This window comes from Cnephaeus nilssonii, assembly GCF_951640355.1.
Source record: "Cnephaeus nilssonii genome assembly, chromosome: 12".
NCBI classification, from domain to species: Eukaryota; Metazoa; Chordata; class Mammalia; order Chiroptera; family Vespertilionidae; genus Cnephaeus; species Cnephaeus nilssonii.
Window position 1 is genome coordinate 51,585,873 of NC_137083.1, and position 21,591 is coordinate 51,607,463.

Sequence of the window (21,591 nt, forward strand, 5' to 3'; positions counted from 1 at the left end):
TTCTGGTCAAGGGCACATACCTTGGTTGCAGGATCCTCCCAAGCCTGGGCCCAAGTCAGGTCTCATGCAGGAGGCAACCAATCGATGTTTTTCTCTCACATCAATATTTTTCTCTGTCTTTACCTTTCTCTCCCACTCTCTAAGAAATAAATGAAAAAAATATCATCAGGTGAGGATTTAAAATTTTAAAAAAGATTCAAAGTCATAGAGACATAACTGACAAATTATATTGATCACGTGTCTGCTGATGACAAATATTGTTCTCAAGCCTCTCCTCTATCTCTTGACCAACAGCCTATAATAAAAACAGAAACTCAACTTACTCAGAAACTCCATTCTGTCTATTCTCTCAAATTGGTTTAGTTGGATTTAATTCATATCAGTTGTTATTAGTTAATCCCCCCCCCCCAAAGTGTCACTCTCTTTAGTATGCCTTTGCAGAAGTTGTTCTTTGTCCAGAATGCCCTACCCACAATCAGGTCCATCTGGTGGAGCTCAAATGTAACCCTCTCGTAGCTTTCTCTAATCCAACCAGACAGACTCGGCATGTCCTTCCCGGAGCACGGAAAGAACTGACTACAGTATTACATTCCATTATGTTGTTATATGATATGACATGATAGTATAGTGAATTATATTATAGTTTATTCTATTATAATTACTGTCTTCCTAGACTGCTAGCTCCTTGGAGAAAAGATCTGTTTTCTATTTCATTTTGTATCCCTCATATAGGTGGTACTGCCACAGAGAAATGTGGCAGGACATAGTAAAATCTCAAGGAAAGGTATAGATAGGTGTAAAAGAAGTTATTAAAGGACTGGAAGCACAAAGACTAAACTGTGCCCTCTGGGTCTGTTCTCCTGATTGCTTGGCTAAGAATTCTGAGAGTTTAGGGAAGGATACTTAGCAGAGGGACATATTTAAAAAATTGAAACAGAGGCTGTAGTGGGGGCTGCAGCAGGTTTGTGCACAGGTGGGCAGTGGCTGTGCCTCACTGTGGTGCGCTACCAGAGCACAAGTACACGGCCGTTTGGTTGGTGTGGGCCAACCTCACAGTGAGAGGAAACAGCCCCTTCTGCTCTCGAGAGACATTGTAACCTTCAGCTATGTCTCCTCTTTGAACATCCTTTTCAACCGTTGAGTAATAAATCAGTCTCAGACCTTCTCCTGGGTCCTGCCGGTACCAGTACATGGCATTGTACCTCAAACTCTGTTCACACTGCAGGGTCACATCCCGTCCAGCCCCAGCGAGGCAGAATGCAGGCACCTGGTAGATTTCAGCACGCACGGGTCCTGTGGGGTGAGGATACAAAGGCTGGGGACAAGGCCCAGAAGGGACCCCGATGCTGCTGTGAGAAGAAGGTGCTGGAGGGGGGTGTGTACACCCAGGACAGGAATCTATGGACTGGGCCAGTGTTGCACTCACCTGCTCCCAGGAGACAAAGGGCCACGTAGCAGAAGGCCCCGCTGCCCATGGCAGGGACAGGGTGTTTGTGAAGCTCCAGACAGAGACTCAGAGAGGCTTAGGGAAGAGGCTGGGATCTAGGGCTCCCCCTGGCTCAACACGCAAAATTTGTCCTTGCTGGGAAAGGACCATCACAGCTGATTCTGCAGGTGGGGTGAATAAGGCTCAGAGAGATCAAGCCAGTTCTCTTCCGTCTAGAGTTCTCCAAATCCATTCTAAATGGACAAGTGTCCATGTGGTAAGAAAACGGAATTCCTATTTCCTGGTCAGAATCACACTCAGAATGTGCACTGGCTGTGTTGAGAACTAGGAAGAGAAATACTACACAGTCAGAGTCTATTACCCATCCATCAACTGCTATAGCCCTCCCATACTGTTAAGTGGGGAACTCCATTCACAAGAAGAGGATCAGATGTTCTGTTGTTATAAAATAAGGCCAATTCTTTTCACCCTCTGTATTTATTATAATCAACACAGTAGAGATGGAGTGAAGGCTGCTCCAGTAATTTCAGCAATGGAGAAAGGCCCTAAACACACCCTCCCCTAGGGGCGATGGATTAGAGCAGGGGTTTGGGAAACCACCTGGGTTTGAGTCCTGGAGCTGCCATTTAGCAACTATGTCATCTGGGGCAGGTCTCCTAATCTCCATTTGACTTTATTTTCTCATCTGTGAAATGAAGATAATGAGTATTTGCTTCAAAAGATATATTAATGTTGTGAACGTTATACAAATAAAAAATTTAGAACAATTCATAACACAGAATAAGCACCATGTTTGTGATCATTATTTTCTGGACCTAGCATTCTAATGCACAGGATTTAGGAAGTTAACACTATGTCAAGGAAAACCAGACATTTACTGACATAGGATTGCACCAGCTAAGTAAAATATAATTTCCCAGCATTGAATTGAAATACATACAATGTGACTTTATTAATGGATGTTGTTATTTGGACAGATAAATATTGTTTTATTTTTAGGTCTGAGATCATCTGAGATAAAAGACACTTTCATGACACTTTCATGATGAAATCTGTGATTTGTGGTTGGAATCTGTTTGCTTAGAAACTGGTGAACTGTTGCTGCCCCCTCCTGGCAGAAAGGGAGGAGGGAGAGAGCGGGAGGGGGGGGGAGTGGCGGGGGGGGGGGGTGGGGAGAGAGAGAGAGAGAGAATAGAGGGAGGGAGGGAGAGAATGATGTAATGATTTAGAATGAGAATGATGTAATGATTTAGAATGAGAATTGTTAGCAGGTGCAGCAGTGTGGGTTGAACTCTCGGAAAGAATGCTCCCAACGTGATTGGGGCAAGGCTTCAGGTTTTCAGTCACAGCTGCAAAGTTGAGGATCTCATTCCTCATCCAGGGGATCTTAACTTTGTTGGTACCATGGACCCCTCTGGCAGTCTGGTAAATCCCAAGAACTCCTTCTCAGAATAATATTTTAAACTCATAAAATAGAATACATAGTAGTACAAAGGAAACCAATTGTTGTGAAATGCAGTTATGAAAATATTTTAAAAGAAATTTATAGTATATGAATATGTGTTCATCTTAAAAATTCATTCAATAAAATATATCCTGGTGAGTCTGAAAACTGCCATGATTTCAAATAAATGATATTTAGTCTATGTGCTGTGATAAGAAACTGCCTGCAACTTTCTTATCACCTGTAATGTATGCAAAGATCTCTGACTTAATACTAGAAGAGGAAAATATTCTACATCTTGACTGTTATGCTGATTACATGGCTGTAAAAATTTGTCAAAATGTATTGAATATATAGGTACATAAAGTGGGCACATCTTGTGTGTATGGTATGTTGCTTTTAAAAGCTGCATGAAAAAATAAAATAGGAAAAGCTGCATGATTGAGCATTCCAAGAACAGAATTTCTGAGTTTCCACTAATTTTCTATGGCAGAGATGGTTGTGAGAACATCATGAAACCCTTAAAGTGGCTCTGGGTTCATGGAGTGTGCTGGGCCAGATGACCAGGCTCAAATGAGAGACAGTTGACCTGCCCAGTCCTTATTTCTGAAGGTACAGTTTTGCCAAGTGAAAACCAAGAATTACATATTTTTATAAAGATTGTTAGAAATCCATCCATTTCATGGGTATAGAAGGTATCTTGGGTCTTCCCTTAACTTTAGCCCCCTTTCCAAAGTCCTTCTCCTTCCTTGGATTTCAGTCCCCATGAGCTGCATTAAACATCCCTTTCTGCTCACTTAGAGTTGCCGATTTTTTCCTTCTAGTGTATGCTCTTTCGAGTTGGGTTTCTGTTCATTCCTACCCACCTATATACCACTCATTTCCTGAGCTGAGTCCATGATGAGTTTGTGTTCTGAGAAAAGCTGACATTCAGCACTGTGGATTGGCTGCTGGCACAGAAGTACAGAGCTGAGTCCCCTGGCTCGGTGGACTGTATTTCCAGGCTGCACTGGGAGTTTTTGGGGCACTGAGCTGAACATCGCTCATTGATCATGTCCGTTTTCTCAAGAATTTTTTCATTCTGTAGGTAAACCAAAAACTTGAGCTCTTCTCCCAGCTTCTGACGATACCAATAAACATAACTATGTCCTTTTATGGGGACACAAGTCATCTTCGCTTTCTGTCCTTTTCCTTTGACCAGATGTCCAGGACCCTGGGTGACCTCAGTGTCCACGGAGCCTGTGGGGGAAGGGACAGAGAGTGGAGAAGCCCGTGAGGCAGCCTGGCATTGCGGGCACAGGAGAAAGGCCTGGCCCTGGAATCTGACAAGTTCACAGCAGGAACCTACCCACTCCCCAGACACAGAGGGCCACACAGCAGAGAAGTGTTAGGCGCATGGTTGGCTCAGGAAAAGAGCAGGGGCAGGTGGCCTTCCCTCGTCCGCTGACTCCTTGTGACATGGTTGCGTCCCATAGGTGTCAGAGTCCCCAAGTACATGAGACCAAAACCTTTCAGAGGAAGTGGAGGCAGCGAGAGCTGCTGAAAACAACTAGTGTGAATTCCAAGCTGCTGTTATCTTCTTTTGTCCTGACTCTGCTCTTTCACTACTTTTGTTATAAAATCACTTATTCATCATTTATTTATTTGCCTGTTTAACTTGTCAATTTGCCTCCCCCCTCCTCCCTTCCACCTCAGAGGATAAGTCATACAGCTTGGGGTATATTAATCATAGCTTTTACTGTACTTATGAAACCATGTAGCAGCTTCTTACATTAAAAAGTTAAATGTTGAATACACAAAAATATACGTATGGCAAATATGCAATGCATCTAGGGAAACAATAAAATGAGAATGCTTCCTTGAACCAACCAGCTTAGGAAATAGATTACTGCTAACAATTTTTAAGCCTGTTTTATTCTTTCAGATTTCATTGTTCTTTCTTCACCATTCCAGGTATCCATAACCCTGAAGTTTGTATTATAATTCACTTGTTTTTCATTACAGGTTTTAGCACTTGTGTGAAAATCTGTAAATTATATATTATTTAATGCTGTGTGTCTTTGAAATTTCTCTAAGAGGGATCCTTCTGTTCATTTTTTTCGGTGACATGTTCATTTTTCATTCAATGCTCTGTGAAATTAAAATGATGCATATAATTTTATATAATTAATTTTTACTAATATGTAGCATTCCATTCTATTCAGTCAGTAGAATTTATCATCCACTCTTGCATTGGTGTACACAGTTTCTCACCCGAGTTACCTGAAATATCTAACAATGCCTTCCCATGAGGGAAGATCTGTGCCTGCTCTTAGGTAGGGTATTTCACAGAAATGTCCACATCACCCCCTCGTGGTTAAAGAAGTAAATTCATTCGATATCCTCTGATCTCTTAACTGCCTTCACCTTCCCCGGAATTGCTGAGCAAAGCAGCAGTCAGGTACCTTGAGTATCAGAGCAGAATTAGGGGACAAGCAGTCCTTGGTGTATTAACCTGTGTGTAGTGCATAGAATTATTACTAGTAATTAGTCACTCAATTACTCAGTTATCCATCTAGTATTGATTGATGGCTGATCAGTGTAATGTGCCTTTTCAATCTTTTCTGGCCACCATTCAAGATGAATGTGCCCCTTAAATCTCTCTCCTAAGTCTTCTGTTCTTTTCTGTGTACATCCTAGCATCAAGGGACCCTATGCTCTTTCATTTTTCCAATTATGTTAAATGCCCGAATTTTTACCTCCCATCCTGATCCATTTTCTGATCCATTTTCTGAGTTCATGGCTTATACATAGAACCGTTTCCTTCACATTTCCAGTCAGACTCTGTCTCAGAGGCGCCCCCATTCTCAAGTAAACCATGGTCTTCCTCCCCCTAGGGCCCCTAATTCATCGAGCTGTGGTAATCATCTCCAATCCTCCCTATCAATTGCTTCTCATGCTAACAAATTACCAAGTTCTTTGATTTTACTTCTAACACATCTTTTAAATTTCTCATTTCCCTATGTTCTATCACCACCATCATCAACCTGGCTACACTGTCACTTGCCTGTGCACCTGTATGAGCTAATTCTTTTCTCTGCACCATCTCTCGCCACACTGCCTGTTATTTTTAACACTGTAGGACAATTGAAAAACATGCATGTGCTCGCACACACAAAAAATAACAACAGACACTAATCTGATTACCACAGAAGTCAAATGCTTAAATGCTCAATGGCAGGTCAAAGGGTATATGAGAATTCTCTGTATCTTCTGCTCAATTTTGCTGTGAACCTAAAACTTCTCTTTAAAAGTCTATGAGAAAAAACCACAATGACTCCTATTAAATTTTATGTTGAATTCCACATTATATACTTTGGTAAAGTCATGAGTGGTCTGATGTGTAATGTCTGCCTACTTGTATTCCATTTCACTTGTACTCGCCCCTTTCCTCACTCTTTGCTCCTGCCACATGACTACATCATTCCATTCATTAAGCACACAAATTTCTTTCCTGCCTGAAACACTTGCACTGGATCTTCCAATCATGAGCTATCCCCCATTCCATTTAATTAATTCCAGCTCTTTTTTAGGATGTGCCTTTGTTGAATGAGTGTGTGTGTGTGTGTGTGTGTGTGTGTGTGTGTGTGCCTATGTGAGTGTGTTGGGACGCTGGAGACAGAGTCTTTCTCTTGCTCGGCTGGAGTTGGTTGAGGATCATTCTGTGCACCAAAAGGTTGCTGGTTTGATGCCCTGTCAGGGCACATACCTGGGTTGAGGTTCAATCCCCAATCAGGGCATGTACAGAAGGCAACCAAGTGATATTTCTCTCTCACATCGCTGTTTCTCTCTCTCTCTCTCTCTCTCTCTCTCTCTCTCTCTCTCTCTCTCTCTCTCCCTCCTCCTCCTCCTCCTCCTCCTCTTCCTCCTCCTCCTTCTTCTTCTCTCTATGTCCTTCAATGAGGTGGAAAAAAAGAGTCTATCTCTTACTCCATCCTCCATCCATCACAAAGGTTAACTTGATTTCAAATGCAACCTATTCTAGGGAGTAGAATATAAACACAGAGCACAAAAAGAAAGTGCTACACTTTAAAAGAATTGGTCACTTATACTATGTGGGTTTTTATTTTGGTGGTACTAGTCCACGGAGGATGGGACACAAATTTGGATTGGATAACATTCAGTGCTATTGCCATATTCCCCTAAAACCGTGGTCGGCAAACTGCGGCTCACGAGCCACATGCGTCTCTTTGGCCCCTTGAGTGTGGCTCTTTCACAAAATACCACGGCCTGGACGAGTCTATTTTGAAGAAGTGGCGTTAAAAGAAGTTTAAGTTTAAAAAATTTGGCTCTCAAAAGAAATTTCAATAGTTGTACTATTGATATTTGGCTCTGTTGACTAATGAGTTTGCTGACTACTGCCCTAAAATAACACATCTGGGCAGCGGGCTGTGTCATTAATAGTCAGCTGGATTAGAAGAGGCGAGTTTGCACACAGCATCCATCTGCACTAACTGACATGGGAATACCATACTCCTAAGCCTAATGCAGAGGAGGGAAATAAATGACTGTTGAGAGGGGTGTGTTATCACTGGCACGTTTCATGCCAGAACCTAAAATGCTCTTATCTTTCCCTTGCCATTGGTGAAAAAAGCAGTGGGATTATCTAAATATTTCACTAGCTTTCTTCTCTCAGTTGGAAATGCCAACAGAGTAGGGGGCTACAATTAAAATGGGACCTTGGTTTCAGTGGCAATGAACATAGTCTGAGGCGAGGAGACTGAAACCAGGTGGGTATTTAATCACCAGGAACAAAATGAACATGGTCATCATGCAGATATAATGTGGCAGCATGCCCATTGCTGAATTGGTTCCCCTCTTATTCTGTTCAGTTCTACGTAGGTCAGGGGCAAGGTCTTCTTTCCACGCCTTCATTTTCACACGTGGTTCTAAGCACCTACTCCCTGGTTCTCAGTACACAATGCTCTTTATCCTAATCTTTCACATATTCTAATCCCTTCTGGTATTTGTTTTAGTTTCTCTCCTTTTTTATCTCATTTGTATATAGTTTGATTAACCATAACCCTTGGTTCATAACACACAGGCCTTATTGTTGATGCAAGGTTATCCTTTTTTAAAAAATATAATAGGGACTTGTGAAACATTTCCCCCTAACTCGTCCAACAACACGCAAGGTAGACCTTGACAAAATTTAAATTTAACTATGTGGTTCTCTCCATCCCATCTCCTGCCACTCCCCAGCCAAGTCCTATTAAACACCACCCTGAATTTGTGTCATCATCATCATTCCTTGCCAGTGTGTATTAGTAAATGTATAATAACCAGCTCTCTAGAGGAAATAAAACAAGACCTGATTTGTTGTGTCTGTTGATTGCCATGGTGTAAATATTACCACTATGGCCCATTGACTTAAAACTACCAACATGTCACTGAAATTGGAGTAGGGAGAGATGTGTACAATCAGCAACTATGAGCTGGTAAAAGGCAGTTTCACAATAACTGTTTCTTGCTTTTAACATAATTTTATTGAATATATGTGCAGTCATGAAAATTATTTTCTTAATTTAATTGTTTTTAGCTTTATAAAAAGTGCATCATCTTTTACATAATCTTATCATGGTTAGTTTTTGCCCTGATAATTTATATTACATGGCTAAGATTCACCTGTGACATTGCTCATCACTGTAGTTCACTCATTTTGACTGGTGTATATAGTTTTCCATCGCATGACTACCTTCCAGATTTAGTGGAATTTCTGGGTCATGGAATATAGGAATCATCAGCTATATGAGATAATGGCAAAGTGTTTCCAAATTATTTGTATCACTTATGCTCCCACCAGTAATCCTGTGGCTCCATACTCTCTCTAACAGTTTATATTTTTAAGCTTTTTCATATTTTGTTAGTCAAATGGATATAAACTTACATATCATTGTGCCTTAGTTCACATTTTACTGATCCCCAGTGAAGTTAATTATGTCCTCATCTGTTTACTGGTCATAGATGTTTCTTCTATTAAATAGATATTATTATATTTTGCTTATTTTTTATTGGTTCATACAAGATTTGTGGTCAATGCAATTTTTTTTCTAGGAAAGAATTTTTCTGAAGGGCTTACACTCACTGCTCCACTTATTTTTTCATGTCTTCTGATAGAACTATCTAGTTCTGTAAACAAGCCATGTTGGTCTAAACATTTTTATACACTCTGCTCTCTCCCCCCTTTTACACCTTTCTCAAGAGCCAGTTCAACCAATACCTTAGCTATGAAGGTCCTGCACGTAGATATAGAGGGAACATGCCTTCCTTTGTACCCAGTCTTACCCTGGTCACTCATTAGTCAAAACACTACGTACTGTGCATCATCAGCTTCTTTCATGAGTGAATCTCTCTGCTTGGCTGCCTTAGGACTCTTTACCTCAAAGGTCTAGAGTGGTGACAAGATGGTGCTGAATGGTCTTAGGGAGCCAAATGCCAATATGATAGAAAATACACTGTTTTATAGGAGCATTTTGAGATCTAGCTAGAAGATTATGTGCAGACCTAAGAGTATGTGATTAACATATGGCAGAATTAGGGAAAAAATCCAAGTTTTATAATTTTCAAGCCCAATAATTTTTTTTTATGTCAATTGGCCATTTTATTGGCTCAGCTCCCTTCCCATACTCAGATTCTTTCTCTCTACTTTCCTCCCCCCCCCCCTCTCTCTCTCTCTCTCTCCCCACACACACAGATGTCTCCATCAGAGGAGCTGTGGTTTTTCTCTCTCCACACCTCCTTCCACAGGACTCCACAGGTTCGGTGGGTGGGGAAGAGGGGCAAAGGTTCTTGCTTGGTCCTTTGATCTCTGCCCAGCACTGTGTCACTAGCACCGCAGAGGTAGAAGCTGCTGTCTGCAGGATGGGCACGCGTCACCGTCAGACTTGAGAATGTTAGGTTTGGATGGCTGATGGGAAACCTGGCCTCGGTAAAACCTTGTTCGTATGTGACGGAGGAGCCCATGTTGGAAGTCGCCATCAGTATGAGGCCCTGTTTGGGGAACTGATGATACCAAAATATAGTTGAGGCCTGAAGGTCTACAGGACGACACTGGATCTTCACAGTGGCTCCACTGGTACAGATGGCCCTGCTTGGATGTTGAGAGACAAGAGCACCAAGCCCGGATCCTGCTGAAACAGAGGACAGAGAGATGAAGGATGCCAGCAGGACCAGCCCCACGTGACCTCAGGCAGGGAACTCATGGCCTAGACCCCTCGCCTTTCTTCCAGTTCTCTGAGTCCTGTTCGTTTTGTAAAGTCTTTCTGTCAGACTCCTTGGATCATAAACCCCCTAACCTACCCCCAATCTACTCTGACTGGTGACTTCTCACTTTACTGTTTCCACTTCACAGTGGGTGTCCCCTCTCATTATGATCAGCACAAAAAATCCACAGTCTCTGGCCACCACTTCACTCATGCCAACACCCACACACACTCATCCAAGCTACTCAGAAAATAAGGCTCATACTGGGCCCCAGAAGCAGCAGAAGCAGTAGCATCTTCAGGTGCTGGCCTCACACCACAGGGCTCTCAAGAGAGGTGTGACCAGCTCATCATCTTCCTTCTTCCTTTCTACACCCCTAGGATGGATGTTACATAATCCCAAAAATGCTCTCTTCTGCCCCCTGGTGGTGACCTGTGCCAATGATGCAAGATCCCTTGCTCTTTCTCCCTATCAGAGAACCATACACACACCGCTGAAAGGGGCCTTGGAAATGTTCTCATTCGACTAGTAATTTTATAGAAGGTACACTGAGACCTACATCATTTATAGGACCTAAACGAGTATTTTAGACTTATATAAGAAAAGGGGTGTATGTTCGTGTCATAAAGGGCATTATGGTCAGTTCTTTACTTCTGTGTCATATCCTCAAAGTGACTAATGTAAGTCCTGACAGTTGGTTTTTGTTCTTTATAATGCAAACACCTGCCTAAACTTTGATTGCTGAGGCGTCTACTTCAAATGTGGCTATCTTGACTAACACATGGCCAGACACAGGGGCTAGATAAAGAGCCAGGCAACAGGCAGCTTCTCCCTCCCTCTAGCCCCCCAGCCCCAGGCTCTTGGTTGATTTCAATAACTGACCACTTTGAGCTTCTTGCACTTTAAGTTCCTGCTCTTATGTTTTAAATTCAATAATAAAGAATAATCCCATTAAATACTAGGCCCCGCTCTCTACCCCAATAAAAGCTGAGTCTCTGGCCCATGTGTGCTGAGTCAATAAACCTGTGTCCTTTCAATGTTTCCTGAGGGTTCTTGCTGAGGATGTCTTGCAATCATAATAAGAACCACAATAAGAACGAGCCACAATATTGGTTATAGGGAGGCTGAGCCCAGTGCACTAAGACACTCATGCTTGTTTATCTTTTAGTGTGTAATCTTGTGTTTGGCTTCTTTTGTTCAAAATTATGTTTATGAGATTCATCCATCTATGATTTTGAAAATAGTATTTAAATTTTTGCTATATTTTGTTCTATTGAATAAATATAACACTGTTGCCCTATTGCATTATTGATGCACATTTGAGTGTTTTGCAGTTTGAGGTCATGGTGAATAAAGCTGCTGGGATGGTATGTTCTTCTCACATCCTTTTCTGTTTCCTCAAAATTCTGAATTATTTCTTGACTTAGTTAATATACAATTACAGATTAGCTTTCTGACTTATCTAATTTACTCCTGATTACTTCTAGAATATTTCTGAATTTAGAAATTATGTTTCTTGTACCTAAAAAAATTATCACTCTTTGATTATATTTTTCTATAATTATTCTTTCTAATTAATAGATGTGATGGCTTTTCATAACTTATTATGGGAACATTTAGTGATATTTTAACTTTTTTGACTTTCATTTACTACAACAACTCTTACAACTTGGTCATGGGCATGGGGACTATTAGGAAACTTCACAGCTAAAGAGTGATTTTTAGTATCAGGAAAAAGTAAATGATTAAGATACTATAATAGACTGCACAAATCTTAAGTGCACAGACAAGAGTTTTACAGTGGTCATTTTAAAATCAAGTAAGGTTTGCCCTAACCGGTATTGCTCAGTTGGTTGAGCACCATCCCATGCACCAAAAGACCCCTGGTTTGATTCCTGGTCAGAGCACATGCCCCCAGGTTTTGGGTTCAATCCCCTGTTGGGGCGCATGCCATAGGCAACCATTTGATATCTCTCTCTCTCTCTCTCTCTCTCTCTCTCTCTCTCTCTCTCTCTCTCTCTCTCTTTCCATGATACAAATAAGTAGATGGTAAATAGGTTATAGATAGATGTAGTTTTTAAAGCCAACCTAGTGGATCACTGAAGTATCATGCCATTCCACACAGCATGGTGATGGCAGCAGCTACTTTGAGTGGCTGGTTGAGGTGGAAAAAGGTGGGCAAGGCTAGGTGTTGAGCACCGTGCCACCTGGCAGTGAAGCAGGGCTCAGACACATTTGTGCACAGAGGGGAGGTGGCCGTGCTCCACTGTGTCTGCACTGCTGGCACAGAGATACACAGCTGTCTGGCTCTTTCGGGTGGATGTCACAGTGAGGGGAAAGAATGGCTTCATTTCCCGAGAGGCGCGGTAGCCCTCAGCCAGGTCTCCCTGCTGAACATCCTTCACAATTGGTGAGTAGTAGATCAGTCTCAGCCCTTGCCCCGGGTCCTGTCGATACCAGTACATGGAGTCATGACTGAAGTTCTGTTCACAGTCCAGGGTCACATCTCGTCCTTCCTCTCTGAGCAGGTATTTTGGGGTCTGAGTGATGACACTATGCACTGTGCCTATGGAAGAAAGAGGAAAGTTCTGGAAACAAAGCCTAAGAGGGTGCCTAGACTGCTGTTTGAGGGAAAGGCTTAGATCTGGAGCTTGGCACCTTCCGGACAGGAATTTGCTCCCTGAACCCCAGACTCACCTGTTCCCAGGAGACAAAGGGCCATGCAGCACAGCATCTGGTTGCCCATGGTGGGAAGGGGGTCCGCTTGAGCTCCAACCATTTGCAGGAAGACAAATGAGGCAAGAAACTTAGCTCTGGGGATCCCCTGGCTCTGTGTGCAGAATTTGCCAGAAGGCTAGAATGGATAGTGGGAAGGGATCCTGGAGATATCCAGCACGGGCTTCCTAATTTTTCAGATGAGGAGAAAGAATGGAGACCTGAAATACTTGCACCCCATTCCCCCTTGTGCCTCCCTCTCTAACATCTGATTCTATCTGGCCTTAGTGGGCTGGCCCCCAGCAGAGTCTCACTCCGATTGGCCAGCTGGTGATTCCTTCCTAGTCATGGTGGGGTTTGATCACTACAGCAGACCTGTAGACACTGGTCACTCGAGAATGTGGATTTCATTTTTCATCCCATTGCACCATGAATACCATTTTGCTCTAGATCAGTGGTCGGCAAACTTCGGCTCGTGAGCCACATGCGGCTCTTTGGCCTCTCGAGTGTGGCTCTTCCACAAAATACCATGGCCTGGGCGAGTCTATTTTGAAGAATTGGCGTTAGAAGAAGCTTAAGTTTAAAAAATTTGGCTCTCAAAAGAAATTTCAATCATTGTACTGTTGATATTTGGCTCTGCTGAATAATGAGTTTGCCGACCACTGCTCTAGATCCATCCTGTATTCATGCCAAGTCCCCCTTTCATTCGAGAACCTTCTCTCTGGCTGGTTTTACTATTGTCATTTTTATTCTCTCAGAAGTTTCCATTTCTCTTCAATGCCCTAGCTAACTTCCATGTGAGTGCTCCTTGACTATCTTTTATGGATTCTTCATTTCTTAGATAAGTTTGCTGCTTTCATTTCTTTTTGTTTCTCCCTGTTTTTGACATTTCTGTTCATAATTTTTGAACTTTTGGCTTAGGTTGGTTATCTTATCTTCAACGGCTTGCTTGCATATATTTGTTTGGAGTGGAGACTTCAATTTGTCTTTTGACGCGTGTTTGTTTTTCAGGGGAGACAGTGGAAGGTGAGTTTTTTCCTCTTTCCTATGGATGTTATGTTCCTTTTATTCATTTTCATAATGTTGGGGTGTTTACAATATACCCAGCTTAATGGGATCCTTTTCCATTGTCCTGGCAAATTCTGGTCCCTTCAGTAAATTTTGTTTTCATGGGGATGGGGGAGTCCCTCTTATTTCATGATTTTCTCTTGTTTTGCAGGACTCTAAACCTTCCCTTATTTTTTTCTTTCTTTTCTTCACTATCCAGTGGCCAGAGGACCTTTCTTCCTTCCCTTGTGACTTTTTTTTCTCCCTCAGAAGCTTAATATTCAGATGACCTTCTCTTAAATCCCATGCCTGGCACTTTAAATGGAGTGAGCTTAGACCCTCCTCTCTCCTGTTTAGCTCAGGTCTGACTGGAGGGGGGCGGGGTGGTCATCCTGAGGTCTCTTCAGCCCTCCTCAGCAGGGGAAGGACCACAGTGTGAAATAATTTCAGAAAATCAAAAGGCAGGAAACACAGCCAAATGACCTGTTTTGTACCCCTTCCTGGTGAGAGTGGACTCCTTTGGTATATATGCACTTGAAATGACTTTGCATTCATCTGCCTTTTGATTTTCTGAAATTGTTTCACCAAAGCAAATGAAAAGAAACACTATTCTCTGTGTGCTCAACATTTGTTGAGTGATGAGATTTAAAAATATATTCAATGAGATAACAAAAAGTTTATCTAATAGGTTTCTAATGACTTACCTTCTAAATTCCAGGCAAATGTATTCAACTCTATTTTCACCATCTCTGGGATAGCCTACAGCTGGAGCTTTAAGTCCCAGCATCCACACATAGCTAGCTACCCAGGTGTTAGGCAACAAAACCAGGATGATTCCAGAAAGAATCAGAGGCTGGTTTAAAAGCGCAGTCATTTGAGTCACACAAACCTGGGTTTATTTCCTCCCTCCCCCTCCCCTCTCCCTCCCCTCCTCCTCTCCCTCTCCTTCCCTCCCTTTCTCCTCCCCCTCCCCCTCCCCTTCTCCCTCTCCCTCTTCCTCTCTTCCGGTTTGAGAAAGACAACAACAACCCTGGAACCATGTTTTCTCATATTGAAAATGAAGACCACATTTCCTTTGCTTGATTATCTTGTTTTTTCACTAAAATTCAATATTTAAAGCACGCAACAGAGAACTTGAAATAGAGTAAAAAGTAAAGAAAGGAGAACTGTTAGTCAATAAATATTTAATCTGACAAATTATGTCACCTTTTACGAATGACAGTCTTACTTTGTGAATACAGACTGGGAGGTTCCTTGCTATTTCTACAGCCCTCCCCTATTCCCACCCTCACCCCCCAAAATGCCTCACAGGTAATTTGTGCACTAGTCAGACACCAGGTCCCTTCCCCAGCTGTGGCCCTGTCCCCACCCTCAGCAGCTGGGGCTGTGTCAGGGCGGGGCCTGGAGGGTGTTTGTGCCCTGGGAGGATGTGACTCTGAATTGGTGTGGACAAGGAGCTGGCACAGAAATACACTGCGGAGTCGCCCAGCTCCGCCAGCTGGATCTTAAAGCGGCTGGGCCCCTCTTTGGGAAATTCAGCCGAAAAGCGTTTTGTTGGCATTCCTGACTCGTCCAGGATTTCTTCTCTCCGGAGGTAAATCATGAATTTCAGCTCTTCCTGCAGAAGCTGCCGATACCAGTAAACGTAAACGTGGCCTTTAACCGGGTTGCATCTCAGGGTTGTCTCCTGTCCTCTCCCCAGGACCAGGTGTCTTGGGTTCTGGGTGACGCTGCTGGCACTCGTGGGACCTCAGAAGAGAAGAGATGGCATGAGACAAAGTCATGAGGGCAGAGGAAGTTTGTAGCTTACAATGAAGCAACCCCAAGGCTAGTGCAAATAGCTTTGAAGTTTCTTGAGTTCATTTAAAAATTCACATGAATTTTGCTTTTTGTTCCATAATGCAATTATTTGTTTTGTAGAAATGTCAATACCTTTCAGAAAATCTTTGGGCAACATGGAGGTCAGAGCATATTTGAGGCACAGCTAAAGAGCCACAGACAAAGGCCAACAATGCTGACCCATTACCCAGAACTCACCTGCCCCCAGGAGCCAGAGGACCACCCAGCAGCGGAGTGTGGTACCCATGGCTGAGTTGTGCATGAGGGGAGTCCATGGGCAGAGCAAGGAAGAGTGCTTCCTGCAGCAGCTCAGGGAGCTAGACCTCACAGCTCCTCCCATGAGGCGGGTCTTCCTGTGACATCACCATTTCTAATGGATCCTATTGTCTCTAGAGGTGATCTTGCATATCAGTTAAATGGGACATCTTTTTCCCTGAACTATACAAACATCCTGGCTTAGTATGTGTTACTATGGGGCTAATGGTGTGCAGGGAAAGCCAAGAGAGATGAGTACCTTTATTATTGGTCCTTAGTTTAGGAATGATTAATTTTTACCATATCCCTCCCCATTTTTTCTTATCTTCTGTTTCTTTATTTTCCTTTCATTGGCTCAGGTTATCTTTCCATTTTCTTTCCTCTTTCACCTCAGTCATTTCAAGCACCTTGAGGGACTTTATCTTATGATTTATAATTCATTTTTCTCATCTCTTGTTATTCTATTTGCTTTTTTTTGTTGTTGTTGTTCATCCTCACCTAAGGATATTTTTTCCGTTGATTTTTAGGGAGAGTGGAAGGGAGGGAGAGAGAGAAACATCAATGTGAGAGAGTCATCAATTGATTGCCTCCCACATGCATCACAACAGGGGCCAGGGACGAACCTGCAACCCAGGTACCTGCCCTTGACCAGGAATCAAAGCCAAGACCCTTTGGTTCATGAGCTGATGCTCTAACCACTGAGAAACACTAACCAGGGCTGCATTTTTAATATAAGTATCTATTTTGAAGAACAAACATTAGCAAAATTCAAGCTCTCCCTCTCACCTTGTGTCCCTAGATACTATTTGTCTCCCTGTATTATTCTCTTTAATCACGATGGGTTACTGATGTTTGAGGGGTCTTCCTTCCTTCATCTTTTCTAACCTGTGACATTGAATAAAAATTATGTGAAAAGAAGGCATAGTGAAAAGAAGATTCAAAGAAAAACAAAGCACTTTATTAGAATTTACAGGCTCTCAGAGGAGATGCAACCTATACATCTAGAACCCTCTAGGCTTTGAGTAATAAATAAGATTATGTCAACCTTTAGTGTCCAAGTAATGGCTCAAGGCCTTGCCTTATTAATAGCAGGATCCCAAGGCCTCCCTGAAAAGCTCTCATTATTTTGGGAGGAATTCAGCAGGCTTCCCCAAATATATACTTCAATCAAAATGCAGCTGCCAACATCGCTTGGAGTCAACACAGTTATTTCTCCTGGAAACACTCCAAATTCTCATGAATGCTTTTTTAAAACAATATATTTTTATTTGTTTAAGAGAGAATGGAAGAGGGAGAGAGAGAGATAGAAACATGAATCCCAGAGAGCTGAGAGCACTTGTCTTACAGCTAAAAAAATAAAATAAAATTTAAAAAATCCAGAGTTGATTAGGAAGCAGGTTTCCTGACTTCCTCTTGCACATACCACACTGGGGATCAAGCCCGAAACCTGGGCAATTGAACTATGACCCCCTGGTTTATAGGTCGAGTTCAACCACTGAGTCAAGCCAGCTGGGTTGATCACGAATGCTTTTGATGAAAACGCTATCACTGGGTGTCCATGCCTATCCCAAGGGGACGTTTCTTGGTTCTGTTAGAGCCACTAATGCTCAGGCAGTGTTGGAGTTTACACAGACGTGGGGACATGAGTTGTCTCCTCATCATCTCTGAGGTAATGTTATTACTTAGGCCCCAAAGCAACTTGTGAATGGTTCCATCAGCTTCTGGCTGGTTACCAGTCAAAGGGGTTAGATAAGGACAGATGCCTCACCACTGGATTACTCTCTACTGCTCGTTACTGCGTCCCAAAGCAAACCTTCTCTCTCTGTCTTAGCTAGATCAAACATTGTGATGAGTATGCAACAGATGCAGGCAGCAAAGCATGTGTTGGAATCTACAATGGTCATAAGATTATTGTCCACACTGGGGCCCTTTAACATGTGAAAGAGGGTGCTCTTCATAACGATGCAAGGACAGCAGGCCTGAACCAGGAGAGCCATGGTAAAGCCTTTGATCACCTTACAAAGATGACTTTCTGACACGCTCCTTTATTGCCATCTGGCGGCAGTGGGGGAGATTGCAGGGAATGAATATATACCATTTTCTTTGACATGACTACATTCCAAGTCAGTGTCAATGTTGAGACGTACAGGAATGATATGTAATGTGTCTCCCAACCATATGTTCTCTGGATCTGTGTGATATACATGTCCAGGATGCTCAGTTATTTCCAGATGGTCGTGGCATGCCTTCCACAGCAATCCCTGGTGGTCACACAGATGGGAAAAATGGAGCTCTATCCTAAGAATAGTCATGCCGGACCCTAGAGACCAAATAGTGCAAGTCTCATATTTTAAAAAGGAGAAACACTGAGTCCCAGAGAGCTAAGAGCACTGGTCTTACAGCTAAAAAAAATAAAATAAAAATTTAAAATCCAGAGTTGATTAGGAAGCAGGTTTCCTGACTTCGATTCCAGTGTCTGTAGCCCTGAAGAAAGAAGAAGCAGCCGAGTGTTCGAAGTTATGGAATAAAAGCCCATGCTCCTTGGGCAGCTGTGCGAGGATTTAAGGTTTGAATTTCCTGGAATAGTCCCGGAGTGAAGGTCATTTATCAGTGTTTTTTCTTCCTTCCCCTTGAGAGGTTTGTGGTGTCTGCACTCTCACAATTATTCCCTTTTAGTCACTGCCCTGAGGGGAGTGGCAGTCTTATGAGGAGGCACCCCTGTGGTAAAAGGATGTAACACACCTGCTATAGTCAGCATTCTCTTCCACAGAAAACTCATCACATCTGTGTGGGGTACATCAATGGGGAGAGACTGCAGGGGAAATGTGTTTGAGATAAAATCAGTAGGAATTTCTCAGTGTTTTGGTAATATCAACCTCAGATATCTGGTCTCCGTTCTTGAACATTTTTTATTGGGAGGCTGTATTTATAAAATTGGAAGCCACAGACTGCTTGATTCAGCATTATTTTGTAGGAATTTCAGAAGCAAGGCCATCACAATCATTGAAGGGATAATTCAGCGTCTTGCTCTCTCCTGGTAGCAGCCGGAGATGCCTCAATCAACCTGCTTCTTCCTTCTGAGGCAATTAGACAAGGAAGGGATCTTTTCAAGTGCCTTCCTGGAGTTTGGGGAGAGGAAGAAGCCAGTGAGCGAATTTGAGCCCAGGAGGGAACTGACTCAGCCTCCCTCTGCCAACACAACCAAGGCACAGAGATACAGAGCTGAGCCCTCCCGCTCTGCGGGCTGGACCTTCATGGTGCAATAGGTTCCATTTGGTCTTTCAAGTGAGAACCATTCCTTGGGCATCCCAGTGTTTTGCTATTGGGAGGAAATCAGAAATTCCATTTCCTGCCTGAGATTTTGTCGACACCAGTAAACAAACATGTAACTAGAAATTGGATCACATCTCAAAATCACCCCCTATCCCATCTCTGTGATGTTGTAGCTGGGAGTCTGGCTGCTCCAGGGTTGGAGAAGAGAGAAGCCAGAGAGTGAAAGGTAGCCCAAGGAAAACATCTTCTACCTAAATTCCCATGCACTCCCCAGCTCTCCCACCCCCAGGAGACAGAGGGTCACCCAGCAGAGAAGCCTGGTGTCCATGGCAAGATCAGCAGAGGATGAGGCTTTCCCAGAAATGGGTTTTGATGCACAGCAACAAAGAGTTTCCTTGGCCCCACAGGGTGGGATCTGACCATGACATCATAGTCCCTAGCAAAGCCCACAGCCCCAGGGCATCTTCTGCAGGAAAGGGAGAATCCTTGGTCCAAATGTGTGTTTGTTGTGTTGCATGGATAATGTCAACTGGCTCCAACTCATGTGAAGGTTCTCAGGGAAGTTTAAGTTTAAGGAAAGCATAAGAGGAAGTGGGAAAGGGAAAAATAGTAAGTAGAATAAGAAAGAGCAAGAAGAAAATGGTTGAGGACTACACTAGGATTGTAATTTTATCAATGTTATAAAGTTCTCTTGGCAGAATTCTCAAACGTTAGCATGAACAGAAATCGCCAGGGGTGTGGCAAAAGTACATCTATTCCAATAGCCCACTCCCAGAAGGTCAGACTCTGAAATCTGACCCAGTCCCAGAGTCTATCTGTTTAACCTTACACGTCAGGTGATACTGAGGCTTGTTGCCTCAGACCACACTTAATTTTTTTTTTAGTAGAGACTTTTAATAGGCCACACTAACAAAAAAGGCCACTTAGTGTATTGAACTAGAATGTTACAATTTAAGAAGAACATGAGAAATTTTTCTGAGAAAGGAAATATGTAATAGGTAGATTTAGGTTCTGGAAAGTACATTTAAAAAAGAATAGATGGCCCTGGCTGTATGGTTCAGTTGGTTTGTCATCATCCCATGCACCAAAAGGTGAAAGGTTGTTGGTTTGATTTCCAGTCAGGACACATGCCCGAGTTGTGGGCTTGATTCCCAGTAGGGGGTGTGCAGGAGACAGCCGATCAATGTTCTGCTCTCACATTGATGTTTCTCTTTATCTCCCTTCCTCTTTGTCTAAAATTCAATAAAATATACTTTTAAAAAGAATAGATACCCCTGGTGGGTGTGGCTCAGCTGGTTGGAGCATCATCATTGTCTCATACACCAAAAGGTGACAGGTTCAATTCCTGGTCAAGGCACATACCTAGATTGTGGGTTCCAACCTGGTTGGGGTGTGTTTGGGAGGCAACCAATTGATGTTTTTCAATCTCTCTCTCTCTCTCTCTCTCTCTCTCTCTCTCTCTCTCTCTCTCTCTTTCTCTCTCTAAAATCAATAAAATTAAAAATAAAATAAAAGAATAGAGGAAAACATGAAAACTAATTGAAAACAAATTGAATAAAGCGGAGAGAAGAGAAATTTCCAGAACCTAGGGTATAGTTAATATTGTAAAATGCTTCAAAGAAATAAAGCAAGCAGAGATGCAAAAATAAGTCTTTGGTTTAGTAAATATATAATTTAAAAAAAAATCCTCACCCAAGGACATGCTAAAAGAGAGGAAGGGGGCGGGGAGAGAAACATTGGTTGCCTTCTGCATGAACCCTGACTGGGGACCAAACCTGAATTCCAGGCAGATGCCCTGACCGGGAATCAAACCTGCCACCTTTTGGTGTATGGGATGATGCTCAACCAACCAAGCCACTCAACTGGGCATAAGTATATCATTTTAGTCTTTAGGAGGATAGTCTCATAAGAATGGAAATAGTCCAAGAAAAAGCTGAGTATAGCATTCAAAGGAGTGACACCTCTGTGAGGAAAGCAGAGGTGGGGGTCACCAGGAATAAGATTGGATTTGGAGAGGGACAAAAATGGACACTGAGAAGCACTCACTCTTGAGCCCTGAAAAGAGACGTAAAACAAGAAGCCATAACATTAGGTACACCATAAAGGTGAGAGCTTCTATTTCAAGGGTAAGAATGAAAAGAAGTAAATTTGGATTTCTGGGAGTAGGACAACTAGGTTTAGCTTATATTGAAATACGAGCAGATGGGACTAGGAAGAGTATATAAACTTCTCTAAATCAGAGTAGTGGGTGGTATAGAAATGACCAGTTTGTAAACAGAATGGAGCATCAAGTTTTAGCAGAGCTACTTTGAACTCTGTATCTGCTCTA

At 42.7% G+C, this 21,591-nt stretch overlaps 1 protein-coding gene and 1 gene segment (V, D, J or C); one reads left to right on the forward strand and one right to left on the reverse strand.

Annotated features, from left to right (window-relative positions):
* Positions 1-12,358: 12,358 nt before the first annotated feature.
* On the reverse strand, positions 12,359-12,879 carry LOC307107921 (T cell receptor beta variable 19-like). The segment is given in 2 exons: positions 12,831-12,879; positions 12,359-12,699 (listed from the first exon to the last, which is right to left on the reverse strand).
* Positions 12,427-21,591, forward strand: part of LOC307108501 (trypsin-like) — a gene marked incomplete at its 3' end in the record, with an annotated part of 152,489 nt that continues 143,324 nt past the window's right edge. The window contains exons 1-2 of one of the 2 annotated variants that reach the window (XM_079786530.1): positions 13,404-13,645; positions 13,770-13,874. Of the gene's footprint in view, positions 12,544-13,403; positions 13,646-13,769; positions 13,875-21,591 lie in introns of those variants that run through there. The other variant, XM_079786531.1, reaches the window with a different exon arrangement.